General features: G+C 44.2%; 1 long non-coding RNA gene across 1 annotated transcript in view; it reads left to right on the top strand.

Annotated features, from left to right (window-relative positions):
- LOC104971235 (uncharacterized) overlaps positions 1–16,277 on the top strand; it is a 61,581-nt gene that overhangs the window by 10,431 nt on the left and 34,873 nt on the right. The window contains exon 2 of the long non-coding RNA XR_804895.4: positions 8,070–8,158. This is a non-coding gene — a long non-coding RNA (uncharacterized lncRNA). The remainder of the gene's footprint in view (positions 1–8,069; positions 8,159–16,277) is intronic.

Genomic DNA, 16,277 nt, shown 5'->3' with positions numbered 1-16,277 from the left:
TGATCTGTGTCTGGTTTAAAATGAAAATTATGTATTCCTGGGCCAGATTTTAGAGTTGGGGCATCTATGGGGATTTGGGGCAAGGTTTAGGGTCCTGGTAAGCTGTGAGGGGGTGGAGGTGTGTGAAACCTTGTAGCTGTGAGGGGGGGGGGTTGTGAAATCTCAGTGCCTGGAGACCTGCCTCTCAGCATCATCACCACATTGGACAAGGTCACTGCAGGGAAAAGAGTCATCCCAGGTCCCAAACAAGGATGTCTATGAGATAAGCAAGAGCAGTAAGTTTGGCTGGAAAGAGCCAAAGAGAGGAATAAGAGAATGGGCCACCCGTATATGTTCCCAGCTAGAGGCAGATGCCTTTGTGGTTTGGAGTGCACCTTAGGAATCACACTGCTGCTGCTGCTAAGTCGCTTCAGTCGAGTCCGACTCTGTGCGATCCCAGAGACTGCCTACCTTCAAATCCCGCTTCTCCCCTTACTTGACTCTGTGACCTTTGTGAGCTAAGAGCTCTCTCTGAGCCTTAGTTCTCTCATCTGTGAAATGAAGATTATAATGATTCTGATGTCAGTGGAGGCTTTAATGATCATGCATATAAATCAGTTAGCTTAGTTCCTGTCACATAGTAAGTGCTCAATAAATGTTACATGAACTTTTTTATTCCTTCATCAATCATATTGGTCTTTCTCATCAGACTATGAACTCTTCTGGGATGAGAATTCTTATTTGTTACTTTACTCTCTTGTGTCTTTCTTCCCCTCTCAGCAATTTTAGCAGAGCCCTTAAGATGGTATCTCTCCATGCTTCCTTCACCTCCTCTTTTCCTATTTCCCCTAAAACATCACTGGCCGCTCTTCCTCAGTTTTCTTTGCTTCCTCTTCCTCCTGCACTTATCTCTCGTTTCCAGCTTCTTCCCTGGGCTTCTCCATATTTATTCATTCTCTCAACTCCCAACATTGATATCTCCTGAACTGGCCTCTTTTCTGAGTCCCAGACTCACAGAGGAGGATTGTTACTAGATATTTCCCACTGGATATTTCCTGGATAAGTCCAATTTCAGAAACCAAGAGCTCAAAATCAAAACTTGTTCATCTTCGCTTGCCAAAGCATCTCCCTGATGACTCCATTATTCCTGTAATTTCTCCAGCAGAAACTGGATAGTGCCGTCCATCTTCACTAGCCCTATTTGATCTGTGAGCAAGTCCTTTTGCTTCAGCCTCCAGACAATCTCAGGGCCAGCCACTTCCATCCACCTCTGTTGCCACCACTCTAATCTAGGCCATCTTGGTCTCTTCTAGAATGCTACAGCAGCCTCCTAACTGTTCTCCCTGTCTCTGCTGTTGGCCTGCAAGAGTCCATTTTACATGTGCAGCCAGAGAATCTTTTAAAGACAAATCTTTTAAAGACATTATTCCTTTAAGTGTAATCCATCATGGCTTCCTTTGCACATAGCACAAGACCTAGAGTCCCTGAAGAGTACACAGAACTCTGCAGAATGGGGCCCCACCTGTTTCTCAAGCAGCCTGTCCACCCTGCTTTCTGCACTCACCACTATCCAGTCACGTGAGCCTGTTTCATGCTCTGTATCTTTTTATGAATTATTTCTGATACTTGGAATCCCTTTCCACCACCTTCCATGTGTGTGCTCTCATTCAACAGAGATTGTCCTGAGTATCAGTGTGGGCCATGTGGGCCGACCTTCCCCTAGTTCTCTCTGTTCCAGTCTCCTTATTATTTCCTTCATGCGTTGCATGCATGCTAAGTTGCTTCAGCCATGTCTCTTTGCAACCCTGTGGACTGTAGCCCGCCAGGCTGCCCTGTCCATGGGATTCTCTAGGCAAGAATACTTGAGTGAGTTGCCATGCCCTCCTACAGGGATCTTCCTGACTCAGGGATCAAACCTGTGTCTCATGTCTCCTGCATGGCAGGAGAGTTCTTTATCTTTAGTGCCACTTGGGAAGCCCTCATTTCCTTCATAGAACATTTCAATTTGCAATTTGTAATTCTTTTATTTAATTGTTTTGTGTCCTTTTTCCCCACCAGGGCACAGGGATCACTTCTGGGTCTTTTACCATGGTTTCCCCAAACCATAGTGCCTGGCACATTAGTTAGACTCTGTAAATACCTGGTGAATGAATGAAGCCAACAAAGTGCTGGATAGCCGTGTACTGAGTGAATGAGCAAAGCTACTGAGATCTAAAATCTTGTGACTCTTTTTAGGGATGATGGCGTTGTTCCATGGGGCAGGGGAAAGACTGGGGACATTGGTGCAGAAAAACAGAGCTCGGCTTGGAGCTCTGCCTCTTATTAGCTATGTGAAATAGGAAGTGTTTCTTAACCATTCAGCTTTCATTTTCTCATCTGTAAAATGGGGATTAGACATCCTTACCTCAAAGGCTGTTATGTATGTGAATCCCCTGGCATAGAGCTAGCATGGGATTAGCACTCAACATCTGGCCACTCACTTCTTTCCTTCTACCAACAAAACTGGAGCTGCAGGCATCTGTGAGCTGATGAGAAAGGCCATTTTGGAGAAGAGAGAACTTCCAGGTGCCAGCTGCCTTCCCCACTTACCCCCAGGTCATATTACATTAGGAATCTCAGACCAGCCATTGCAGGAAGCACACTCTAGCAGCAGAAGTTGCCAATTATTGTGGGACATACAAGATAAGTCATTGCCTTTGCTTGTCCTTCCTTGGGTTTGCTGACTTTGAATTGAAGATTCTCAGATACTTCTGTTCAGAATATGACCATATTTCAGAGTGAAATCCAGTGTCATTTTTTTTTCTTTTTCTAATTTTCTCAACTTTGTTTCTCAATGCCCTCCTAATTCCTACCTCCATTACTAAAAACTCTGCTTGGACATATACTAGAGTCCTCTAAGAGCTCCTGACACTATTTCATTAGGTGGCACTGTCTCATTTGTCTAAAAATCTGCTCTCTGCTCTTCATTCATCAGCAGAAGGGTTGAGCTTTTTCTGGGGTCCTAACAGCTCCTGCTCACTTGACTTCTGGACTTCTTCCTTTCCCTTTTCCATAACCTCCTTGTCCCTGTTCCTACCATCCTTCTGTTTTTCTCTCCATCCCTCCTTATATTTACTGTCTCTTACCTGAGTGTTCCCTTCATCTTTTTCTTACTCCGTGGTCCTCCTTGAGTAGCATAACTGGTAGAGAAGATACTTGGGTGCCCCTTGTCACCACCCTGGGTCTGCTTGAGATTTCAGCCATGGCTTATGGAAGACAGCTTTGGGTCCATTTTGCTTCTGTGCCTCAGAGCCTTCTCCATTGCAAAGGCAACCTGGAAGGAAGGGGGAGTTATCACCCCAGAGGCAACTCTCAACCACAAGGGAGGAACCTTGGGTCTTGGTGACTCACTGGATTTAGCATTTGAGTGATGAGGATGGGGTTAGGCTAACTGCCAGGTTGTTGAGTTGGGGGAGACTGGGAGAGTCCCAGGGATGGAGCCAGTGGTCAAGATAGAGGGTGGAGGCAACATATCAAGTGAGGGCAAGTAACCCCAGGGCAGAAATCACTTTATTTAACTTTGTGCTCCCAATATTTAGCATAGCACCAGTGTCTAAGTGCTCACAAAATGTTTACCGAAATAGGAAACCCATTTCTTCCTGTGTCAGTGTCTTTAGGGAAAGGTTTGATTGGTATGGCTTTCTTTAGAAAGCCAGGAGCTGCTACCCAGACTCTATAATATTATCCTGAGATATTAACAGATTTTTCTCTTTTAATATTTGTTCCATTATAGCACAAAACATCAGTATGAGAGTCATAAAACTGCTATTTCCTTGTCATTTATCAAGCCACTTTGGAAGTCATTTGCTTTTGGGAGGATTAATCTTCTAGAAGATCAGTATTGCATAGTATTTTGGTACGCATCCTAAGTGATTCAGCAAACGTAAATTGTTTAGCATTTATATATCACTTATATTCTCCAGGAGTGCAACATTAGTTAATTCTCATGATACTTAGGGATAAGAGTCAAATCCAAGTCATGATTTGTATATGTTTCAAGTTTATAAGTGTTCTCTGTCTGCCTTTTTTGTCAGTAGCTATTTCACTTTTGAGCACCAGGACTTGTATTTAATTTTGTTTATCGCATTCTTCTTGGACTGGTAAAAATGTGACAGCTTTTGTTTGATGCTCAAAAGCTGTTTGAATAGCTGATCTCAAAGGTCCTATCCTGCTGGGAATTAGAGGTTGTTCTTGGAGTTGGAGGCTGATTTCATTGTCAGGGGATAAAGCAGGAAGTTGCTTCATGAATGGCCGAGTTGTCCTGGGTTCTAGCTGCTCCCATCCCTGGGGAAACATCAACTAGGCTTCACAGAGACACAGCCCCTTGAGTGGAGAAAGTGTGAGCATTAACCCAGGAGTGAATGCTAGTATGCTGCCCTGGGACATGCTTGACTGAGACATGAAGGAGAATGCCCTGGAAGTCATGTGCCCCTCAAGGCAACTACAGGGAGCCTTGGCTGCCTTACTGAGGGTCAGCATGCTGAAAGGCTGGGAGACAGCTGACTGCTGCCTGGAAATTCAGCGCACCACCTAGAACAAGGCACAGTAGCAGAGGCCACAGACATTAGATCAACCCAGGTATAGAACAGGGAGGCCTGTCTTCCTCTTGCTGGTCCAGGTTGTGGCTATAGCTGGCGTGAACCATTCCAACACAGACCAGAATAGATATGAACCCCAGCAGAAGGAGGTGGGGGCTGACTAGATGGACACCACACCATTTTAATACCATGAAGAATCCCCTTGTATCCAGATGCTTCCCAGAAGTTTGAGGGGTGAACTTTGAGTCTAAGTCAATCTTTACCCCCCAAAGTAAGCCTTGAATTAGAAGAGACCAAATTATCTTATGCTGAAGGATTAAACATTTTCTATAATCAGCAGAAATGATCAGCAGAACATCAAGAGCTAAGCTGAGATGGGTTACAAGTCAATTTTTAAATATCAGTTTTGCTAATTTTATAGACTCTCATGATGATCAAACATTCCATCAATTATTTGTTATTATCCCAGTAGATGAGGAAATTGAAGCTCAGGGTAGTAATAACTCACTTGAAGGCACCCAACTAATATAGCGTGTGCTGTTTTTTAAGCCAGGTCTGACCCCAGGTCTATCTGATTTCAGGTCTGTCTATTCCAGGTCTCCCTGACCTCAGACCTCCAGTCTGATATTTGCTCTCATCCTTTACCCTAATGGATTATTAGTGCTTCCTAAACTTTCACACCAAAGTGTTCGTTAGGTACAGAGGATGGCTGCATAGCCATCGGGTGATGGAGAGTGGGTGTATGAGGGTGAGGACTGGTTAGAGGTTTCATCAGAAACCAAAGGCAATATGGAATTTCTTTGAATCTCCTTTTTTTTTCAAAAATTATATTTGCTATGAAAAACTCATCCATTTTGTATTCTGCCACATATCTACTTTTGAAATGTTTTAAATTATGTAACATTTAGAAAAATGAGTTTTCTCAGATAAGCCATCTTTATCCTCTGGCTCCAAGTATAATTCCGCCAACCTTGGTGAACCCTCCAGGGTACATGCATCCTAATTTGCGAACCAGTCGGTTGTCTCAGGCAGATACAAGGTGGCAAGACAAAGGATTCATGTGACAAAAGACAGCTAAAGCAAAATTGAAAACATTTGGACCACAGTATGAGTAAACAAAGAAATAAAGTGTATGCGAGAAAGAGAGAGCGAAGGAGAGAAAGACAGAGTCTGAGATAAAGACTGAGAGCTAGAGAGAATAGGCAGAAGAGGTGGATTGAGACAGAGGGAGGGTATTGATTGTTGGTTGATTGGCCCAGAAGGTTAGCTCAGGGTGTCAATGGAAGTTATTGGTTTTTGTGCCCATGGGCCTGTGTGACTGATTAACTTTGTAGGTTAGAGCTGGAGGTGCCTGGGACTGAAGTTGTTAGTTGGGTCATCACCCTGTCCTGGTCATGTCTGGGAGGGGCGTGGGTCTCTGGATGGGCTGGGTGAGAGGACCTGTCCTCAAGAGATGTGGAGCTAGAGACTGAATTCTGTCTGCACATGTGTTCTGGTCTTTAGAATTGCTGTCTCACTGCTCCTCTCTGTTTCTGGGGATATGTGTTTATTCATCAAGTAATCTTCTGATTCTTCTGATTCTTGTTTTCCAGAAGGGAGTACCCTAATTATCAGACATGAATATTCCATTGTTGGAAAGATTTTCTTTCTTTATTGTAAGTTGATAAATTGGCATCCTGGTTTAACAACGCATCTCCTGTAAATTTTCTTAGCAAACATCTGCTCCCAGAGGGAGAACACATTTGGGTGAACAAGAAGTCAGGTTTTGCATCTTTAAAGCTGAGGTGCAGCCCCTTGAATCCATGATAGTACCTGTGGGCATGAAGAAGGAATCTCTCTGAGGCCAGGTCTGAGCAGCCAGCCAACTGATTTTACCCATCCCTTTCAATAACATCTTCCTCTAGGGGGAATAACCTTGTACATCGTTATGGACACACTTATGAAAATGTTCATTCTGTAGTAAGCAGAGGACTGCAGATAGAAAAATGACATGGCATTTTTACTTAGAAAATTGGCAAAGTAATGATACTACATGTAGCATTGGGGCGGGTATATAGAAAACTGCCTTTTCATACTGCTGATGAGAGTGTAAAGTAGTTTAGTTTTTCCCCACACCCCCTTTTTCTTATGTGGTAAAAGATTTAAAATCTTCTCTGCCCTTTGATTCACCAATTCTACATCCAGGAATTAATCCTGAGGAAATAATAACTGTTTGGCTTATAACAGTGAAAAACCATACATCCCCATGACACATGCCCTTCAGTAGAGAGTGGCTGAGTCGGTTATGGTTCATATTTATGATGGAATACAACAGGCCACTAAAATGATCCTGTAGCAATCAACTCACAGACAGCGACAGATATCCTTGATTCAGTTGAGTCAAAAAATATTGGATAATGTATTCAATATATGAAGTCCAATTCTATTTTAAATATCTGAGAATATATACGTGTGTGGATGTACCCATACATGTGTTTGTATATATGTGCATATGCCCATTTACAATGGCGTCTCTGAGAAATGGGACGGTGACTGCTTCCAGTAGAAACCCATCTGGTCCTCATCCTTGTTGAGACATCAGAAGATCCTTTGGTATTAGTTCATTTAGTCTACCTAACCTTGCCTGCCTGGACAAAGAAATGGCAATCCACTCCAGTATTCTTGCCTGGGAAATCCCATGGACAGAAGAGCCAGGTGGGCTACAGTTCATGGTTTTGTGAAGAACTGGACATGACTAAGTGACTAAACAACAACAAACCTGCCTGTCATTCCTGTGTTAGTGGTCTCTTGTTCGTGATTTTCCTAGACCTGGCCAGGATGGCTTCTGGCTTCTACTCTAAATTTGTGTCTGTATTCCTCTTTATTCCACTTTTGCCCCATATTCCCCCTGCCATCCTCCCAAGGTGCTCATACCACTGGGGTTTGATTCTTCACTGGTCCAGGAACATCTCCTTTAGTTTCCTGGCTGTGGTTGTTCTTTGCCAGGCTGGTGCCTTTTGGGACTTGACTTCATTGCCCTTCTCATGGTCCTTTCAGCGGTGTGTATGCCCATTTAGCCAGCTTGCTGCTATAGTTTCTTAGCCACCTGCAGTGAGGCCATGCCATCTGTCTGGCATTTGCTCATCCCTAATGTTTTTTTCCATCTCTCTTACCATTCCCACTGCCCCCATGCCTTTGATTGTCCACATGGCAGGACCTGTCACTCATTCCTGGAGAACGTCCAGGATGTGGGATTGAGTGGCAGTGAGCTCGCCTTCCATGTGGGAGAACTGGCTGAGCTGCAAGCAGCTTTGCAGATGACCCTGTCCTGCTGTTTTCTATTAAGCGTGACTTGTGTCTGGGATGGATGACATTGTCCTTCCATGGAGAATTGGGCTTAACCTGTGCATGGAAAATGGCTTCACTGATGGGTGGAACAATTGGACTGAAGGGGAAAAAAGTTCCAGAAGCAGGAATGGTTTAGTGCTGTGCTTTGAAGGCATTACCCAAACTCTTTCTTTCTTTTTCATTTAGGATCTCTACTATTTGCTCAAGAAGCCCCAAGATGTCATTGGAAGGAAGGTACCAGAACCACAGTCATCTTTATGAAGATGAAGCTAAGTGTGAGTAACAGTTCTTTGACTTATGATCATCTGAGGCAAGTTGCTTACCCTTTTTGAGTTTGTTTCCTCACTTTATAAAAAGAAGCTTAGTAATAATAGTAGTAGTTATTAATACTTACTATGTATTTACTATAAGCTAGTTACTCTGCTTAACACTTTAATCCTCCTAACAAAAATACAGTAGATTCCATCAATTTTTCTTTTTATGGGTTGGGAAAGGGAAATTTTAAAGAGCTTGCATATCCAAGAGCAGACAGCTTGTGAGGCATGGGGCCCAATATTTGAACCCAATCAGCCAACTACCAGCCCACACTCCAAGTCAATATATTTGCCTCTTCTATGGACCATAGTAGGTGAAGGGCCTCATTAATGCCAGCACACACCAGGTGCTCAAAAATTGCCCCTCTAAGAGCTATCCTGGGTTGACAAGTGGTCAGAGACTCTCCTCTGTATGGGTATTCTCTGACTTTACAGCTAAAACCCAGAAAGGGGCTGACTGCCTCTGTCCATCTCTTATCAGTGGCTGTAGGCTGCATCTTTCATTCCGCAAGTGACAGTGAGCAATGAACTTCCAATTTATGATCTCCCGCTTTCATCATGGAGCCTCCTGTCCCATGCTCCATCAATCATTGTCACTTTGAATTTTTGCAGTGTTTTACAAAATCAACCTGTGCTGATCTTTCCGTTGGCTTAAACCTCATGCGATGAAGATCTATTCTTTATCTTGTTTCCCTGCAATGGGTGCTGTACCACATAGAATCAACAGACCTCGACAAACACATCCAGGACAATGGCTATGACATTGACTACTGCCACAGTTCATGTTACCCCGCTACACAGGCATCCACTGTGTGGAGCATTAAGTGCTGAGTTCAGAGGTCTCAAACTCAAATTCCTGCCGGGCCAGCAGCTTAAATGAGGAAGCAGGCCAGGTAGATGGTGACCAACCTAGAGCCCATGGTCTCAGTTAAGAGGCTGCTCTGAGCTCTGGCCAGGTGTTGCCAAGCTGGATGGTAAGCTCACTTTTGTCAGATCTTTGCCTTTCTCAAGAGAGATTATAAATATGAATTTCTATGTGCAATTTCTCAATGTAAAATGTTGGCCCAAAATATTCACATTAAAAAAAACAACACCTCATCTGTGAGCTATATACCATTTGTTTTTACATTCTCTGACCTAGAGCCCTTTTAGGTCACTGAATGAACACTATGCCATCATAAGAGTATAAACTGTGATCCTGGGAAAGTGGATCTAATCCAAAGGTTTCAGTATCCGAGTTCTCTAAAGAACCATTGTCGAGTCATTGCCATTTACAGAGGCAGCCTAGGATCTAAAAGGGCTCACTAGAGGCCCACAGTAATTGCTGTGGCCTCCAGGCTCATTCCAGGCTCCTGTCCTGGGTTCCTCATTCTTGTTTTTGTGGCTTTAACATTCCTGTGCTTGCTTCTGGCCAGATTGCCTACCAGCCAAGCCCAGTTGCATGCATCAGCTCACTGCAGCTCTGCAGAGCTGAGGCTTTAGAAACCCAGGTGGGCTTCATGAGCCCCCAGGGCCTCAGCTTCTGATATCTGTGCTCCTCCTGCCCAACCAAACAGCCTGACCATCTTCCCACTGGGAGTGTTTGAGGTAGAAACATGAATAGAGGCTAACTGTGTCAAATAGAGACTGTGTTCACACACCACACCCCCCAAGGTTGCACAAGGACCATGAGCCAAGATCTCACCCGGTGCTTCTGGGGCCCCACAGGGTGTTCCCAGTCAGTCCTCACTGGATTCAGCCAGACCTCCTGACTACAGTGAGCTCCGTAGAGCTCCGAATAGCTGGTTTGATGGGATGTGGGTGTGGATGATTTCCGATCTGTCTGGGCTCCTCACCTGGGACTGGGTTAAACATTGACATGAGAGCCTAAGGCAGTGGATTTGGCTGAGAGGGAAGGCAGAGTTATGTTCTGATGGGAGAGAGGTCTTTTCTGAGGCCTATGGGATCTGGGCGTTTGGCTTCCAGTGCAGTGATGGGTTGTAACAGGTGCTTTAGAATCAAAGGTATGAATAATCGAGGGTATTCAAGGCTCATTTTTGAGTCCATGTCAGGGCCTGGGCCAGGCCAACTTTAAGGTTCTCTGGTCTGTTAGAGTTGATTGCATCATTTTGCAACCTGAGTATTGAAGTTTTCTGTTTGATGAAGACTCAAAGCTTCTCCATATCTTCCTTATTTCACATTCTCTCTGGACCATTTGCAAGTATTGACCAGCACTGAAGCTAGCAAAGCCAAAACATGTTAGTGGATACCTGCAAAGCTCACACTTTCAGGAAAAAACAAAACCACTGATATATAGGATTTTTTAAATCTGAGGATTTTTCCGACCAATGAAGTCCTTCCTTCTTACTGGTAAAGCTGTCAGAGTCATTTGAAGCTGCTGGCCTGTGGCCAGTTGGCACAAGGAGCACAGCTGTGCTTCTCTCCCTCACCATGTTGGGCAGATATGGTGTCCTGTGATCACATAAGGTTGGTCCGCCTGGGCCGATTTCCCCTTGATCGTGTCTTGGTGCCCAGATTTCATTCACAGAGCTGGAAAGGACAGCATCTGGCGTTGCAGAGCCTTCAGGCTCCAGGTTTGCATTGACCACAGCTGACAGTTTTTACTTTGACTAGTGAAACAATCTTCTTGGTGTCTTGGTATTTCTCTGTGAGGTATCATCACGAATTTGTGCAGAATGGAAGGTTCATGACATTGATTTGTTGAAATGAGGTAAGAGAGTTGCTGGGTCCTCAAACAAATAGGCATTTTAGTGCCAAGTTCAGGGGTCAGCGATGATCAATTGCTCATTCTGGGCTCAGGAGGGAAAGGGTATCTAATGATAATGAGTGGGACCTGAGCTTTCACTCTTTTTCCCCGGACGCAGTCAATAGTAGCTAGGTCTGGACCATCACCCTCTTTGACTTGGCCCTCTATCATTCATTCTCCAAATATTTATTGAGTGCCTGCTTTGTGTCAAGGACTATGCTAGGTGCTGGAGAATAGAGTCATGGTTAAGAAACATCATTACTATCCTTATGGATCTTTCATTCTAGTTGTGGAGGGCAGTAGATATGTAAGTAAATGATGTCACAGAATTCCATCTGCTTATAGAACATTCAGTAGGCTAATGGGATAAAGAATGGCTGGGGAAGGGCTGCTTTGTGAGAGCTTATCAGTGAAGAGCACTCCAAGCGAGGGCAGTGGGAGGGCAGTAATGTTTAAGCTGAGACCTGACCCATGAGAAAGAGGCAGCCATATGGAGATCATAGGAAAGAGCACTAGGAGCAGAAGGACCAGCACCAGCAAAGGCTCTGAAAAGTCACCATACTTGCTGTGTGTGGGGGCAGAAAGGGGACCCACACAACTGGGGAGCAAAGGAGAGGGTGGAGGAGACAAAGTCAGGAGAAACTCAGTTCAAGTGGGGCCTTATGAGCAAAGCTAGCAATATAGATTTCACTGTGATTGCCTCTTTCCTCCACCAGGAAGGGAGATGCTGGATTTAGAAAAATAATGTTAAATGTAGACTCATGCATGGGATGGGACAACTATCCTTGTTAGTTGCATGTCCCAGGTTTATACCAGAGTGGCCAAATCTGTGTCCAGACCTGGGTCTGTGGACTCCAAATTGTGTGCCTTTCTGCCCCATCCGCCATGCCTCCCTTTCTCCCTGACACTGAAGAGAGGGGTTGTGTGTTATAGATGATGTGGTTATGGAAGTCACTCCAAATGCCCACTGAGATTGCATCAGGCTCTGAGCATCATAGTCCCCATCACATGAAGAAGGCTTGCTGCTGCTGCTGCTGTTAGGTCGCTTCAGTTGTGTCTGACTCTGTGTGACCCCAGAGACGGCAGCCCACCAGGCTCCCCTGTCCCTGGGATTCTCCAGGCAAGAACACTGGAGTGGGTTGCCATTTCCTTTCCAATGCATGAGAGTGAAAAGTGAAAGTGAAGTTTCTCAGTCGTGTCCGACTCCCAGCAACCCCATGGACTGCAGCCTACCAGGCTCCTCCATCCATGGGATTTTCCAGGCAAGAGTACTGGAGTGGGGTGCCATTGCCTTCTCCAAAGAGGGCTTAGGTGAGCACAAAGCCTTCAAATGGGTGTTACTTGTGAGGAAAGTTTTCATAGTCTTGCGGGTAACAGGGCTAGGAGAGGATTTCATCACAGTGTCAAAATAATTGAAGTGAGGAATAATTTTCTAAGGAATAGTAATTGTTACCTGTTTTCACTGAGGACAGAACAAGGCATACATTTCTTTTAAGTAGAAGTTCTTAACTGTTGTCTTTAGACTTTGAAGGGATCCATGAAAGTGGTTGTAGTGTCTACTAGTTATTTTCCATACTTCAAACATCTATAATGTCTAATGGAACCACTTTAGCAGAGTCTACTGTGTAGCAGAATCTATCTACCAAAGTCAAGCAATCCCTCTGCCAGAGTACTGGGCACCAGATGCAGAGTTCTCATATATATTCTTCAAAAGAGAGGTACCAGAAGATTCAGAGCAGTACTATTCAAAATAGCCAATACCTGATTTCAATCCTAAAGGAAACCAATCTTGAGTATTTCCTGGAAGGACTGATGCTGAAGCTCCAATACTTTGGCCACCTGATGCCAAAGAACTGATTCACTGGAAAAGACTCTGATGCTCAGAAAGATTGAGGGCAGGAGGAGAAGGGAAAGACAGAGGATGACATGATTGGATGGCATCATAAACTCAATAGAAATCAGTTTGAGCAAACTCTGGGAGATAGTGAAGGACAAGGAAGCCTGGCATGCTGCAGTTCACGGGTCACAAAGAGTCAGACATAACTTAGATACTGAACAACAGCAGCACACTAGTTGTTGCTGTTGTGCACAGACTATGCACTAGGCACTGAGGATGAACGACCTTTAATTATGTGTCTTCACTTTCACTTTTCACTTTCATGCACTGGAGAAGGAAATGGCCACCCACTCCAGTGTTCTTGCCTGGAGAATCCCAGGGACGGGGGAGCCTGGTGGGCTGCCATCTCTGGAGTCACACAGAGTTGGACACGACTGAAGCGACTTAGCAGCAGCAGCAGCAGCAACATGGATCTCATCAAACGTTGACTGAAAGTGGCCACAGGGGAAGAATACATCATGTAAGAACCATTTACCCTGGAAGTCAGGATAGGGATTACGGTTGAGTAGGGGAAGCATGGTGACTGGAAGGGAGGTCAAGGCTGCTGATGCTGTTCTGTTTCTTGATCTGGGTGCTGGTTATGTGACTATGTTCAGTTTGTAAAGATAAATTGAGCAATACACTTTTGATATGTGTGCTTTTAATTTTAATCAAATTAAAAAATTTAAAAATGCTTAATGCAGGTTTCATGATAGCCATTGGTGGTTTTTATTACATGCCCCATTAAAAATAACTTTTCAACAGATAAGATAGGAGAGGAAATTAATTGTTGTTGGAAAAATTGTTTGGGGAGCAATACTTTTTAAAAATGTTGGCCCAGCGCAGGGCAAAACTGATGGATGGATTTTCTCTAGGGACCTTTTGTGAAAGCTTGGGGACCAGTGGGCTGAACTTTCAAAGTAAACTGTCTCATTGATGGTGTGTTCATTACCGAGGGAATTGGTGGCAGGCTTGTGGTATTTTCATGAACATTTTAAGATAACATTGTCATTCTAAGATGACTTAGATTCAGACCTTGCAAGACATAGGGAGATGGGTTAATGATCTTTCTCAGGTGCATTTTTTAGACTGGAGTTTACTATTCAGTGAGAGAGAGGTGTGGGTTCCAAGTTCCTCTGGGCTCCTTCCCTTCCCTCCATCTGGAGAACTGCAGGTGTCCATCCCTATTGTCCAATTCTCAGCTGCCACCTCCCGGTCAGTCATTAACAAGGAGGACCTTACATAAGGGGAGAAATCATATGTGATTGAAAGTGAATTTGTCATGTGGATCAATGAGACAAAGGGCTTATGTTCTGGTAGGACCCTGGCTCATTGCTCCTCTTGGCAACTGGGCAACCTTCCACCATCTGGCAGCTACCCTTTGCCACCATCTGCCAGCCAACCAGCCAATCTAGGCTTCCTGCTTGTTGTGTGACTCAGTGGGGAGGTTCAGACAGTCTGTGTAGTGGATCCAATCCATCCTGGTTTTGCAAAGACAGTGCCAGAGAGGGGTTGCTGCAGGTGGTGGTTGGGAAGTGAGAAACCACCACCGCTCTCCTCTTGCTCCATTGAGCTAGTTCCACAGCTTCACTCTGAGTGCCTGGAGGAGCTGAGGCACAGCCATCTTATTTAGAAGGACTAACACACCCAGATGCCGGGAAGGAGGTAGAAAGGGTCCACAGCCAGAGGCAGCTGTCTTCTGCAAGAGTCATGTGACAGTGAGAAGAGTTGAAGAGTCTCCTGCCTAGGCTTTGGACCCCAAGACTCGGGCAGTGATGCAAACTGGTGAGACCCTGATATCCAGAAGCCAACCTTGTCTTTTATCTGAGTGTCCACTCCTCCCCTCCCTGACTCAGGAGGTAAATCCAGATTACTTCCCAGCCAAATGTAGGAGTCCACGTCTTCTTGCTAATGATTGGTTTAGGGAAGAGAATTTATCCCAAATTTAGTCAAAGAGAAGAGAGGGCAAATATATTGGAGGATATCTCTTCTCTCATTCAAAAGAGTGGCTTCCTTGTCTTGTCTTGATGTAACCCCTGAAATGGCTGCAGCCATGTTGTGACCATGAGGATAGCAGGTCTGGAGATAAACTGACACATTTTGGCTGCTTAGGAGAGAGATGAAAAGAACCTGGATCCATCTTGGTACCACAGAATCCTCAAAATAAACAGTCCTGAGCTGTCTACCTCTGGACTGCCCGTGAAGGGAATTGTTTAAGCCTACTCAGTTTGAGTTTGGGGTTACTTGCAGCCCAAACCTCCCCAATTAATCTGAAGCTTCAGTCCAGCTTTTCCTCAAATGCATGTGCATATTGTCAGTTTCCAACTAGATAATTTCACTTGGATATATCCTGTGAGCCATTATTTTTCAGGTCCAAAATATCTAAAACTTACGTATGCATCTTTTCCTCAAATTTGTATTAAAATTAGTAATTTTTGACTTCTCTTACTTTCAATCTGTTAAATACCACATACATGTATACACATAATCACATAATCTTGTTTTAATAATCATATGCAATAAAATGTTCTATTATTTAGGGAATGCTTACTGTGTGGCAGGGTCTGTATTAGGAAGTTTATGTGGATTTATAGAAATTATTACAAATCCTTACAACAGCACTGCAGGATAGACCATTATATCCCCATTGTATGTATTAGAAAAGCAAAGCTTATAGATGTTAGGTAACTTTCCCTAAGTCACACAGCCTATCTCAGGTGAACGGAGATTTGAACACAGTAAAAGCTTCCCCTTATGAACACTTCTCTTCTCTCATCACCTATTCCTTTGGGCCTGTCTTGTATCTCTATTTCATTCCTCTCCCACTGTCACTCTTCAGGTTTAGGCCCAGTGTCTCTTGTCTGGACTTGCAGTGGAAAAAGATTAGAGGCTTCTTTGCCTCAAATCTTACCTGCACATTCCTGCTATACTGATTTCCCTCCGACTGTAGTCATTCCACTTTTCCACTTGAAAATCGCCAGTGATTTATCATCATCTGTTGCAGCTGTCACAGTGGATGGCAGGTAATATAAATGTGTAAAGTCTGTTGAATGTATGATACTAGGCTTTAAATGGCTTGCATTGGGACCAAATACCTTTGCAAAAACTGGGCAGTTCAAGTAAAAAGCCATCTTTTGGCTACCAGTTTGTAACCAATGGCCTTGAAGACAAAATCCACACGTTTTAATCTTGGCATTTGAGTCATCTAAAACTGAATCCACAACTAACTTCTCCTTGTCATTTCCTGGTTATCATCTTTCTGAAGCCTCTCATTCAGACACACGTGTCTGCATTTTCCCTAAATGGTCTTGACCCCTGTGCTGTTTCCCATCACATTGTCCCAGGACTTTTGGTCATCTGTTCTTATCTATTACTTGATGGCCATGACCCAGCTCTAGTCTCTCTTCCTTGACAAGGCACTTTGGAGATCACATAGGGAAGACTCTCTGGGTTGAGGA

The sequence above is a fragment of the Bos taurus genome, chromosome 2 (genome assembly GCF_002263795.3).
Source record: "Bos taurus isolate L1 Dominette 01449 registration number 42190680 breed Hereford chromosome 2, ARS-UCD2.0, whole genome shotgun sequence".
Taxonomy (NCBI): domain Eukaryota; kingdom Metazoa; phylum Chordata; class Mammalia; order Artiodactyla; family Bovidae; genus Bos; species Bos taurus.
Note: the sequence above shows the minus strand (reverse complement) of the source record. Positions and strands in the feature narration are given on the sequence as shown.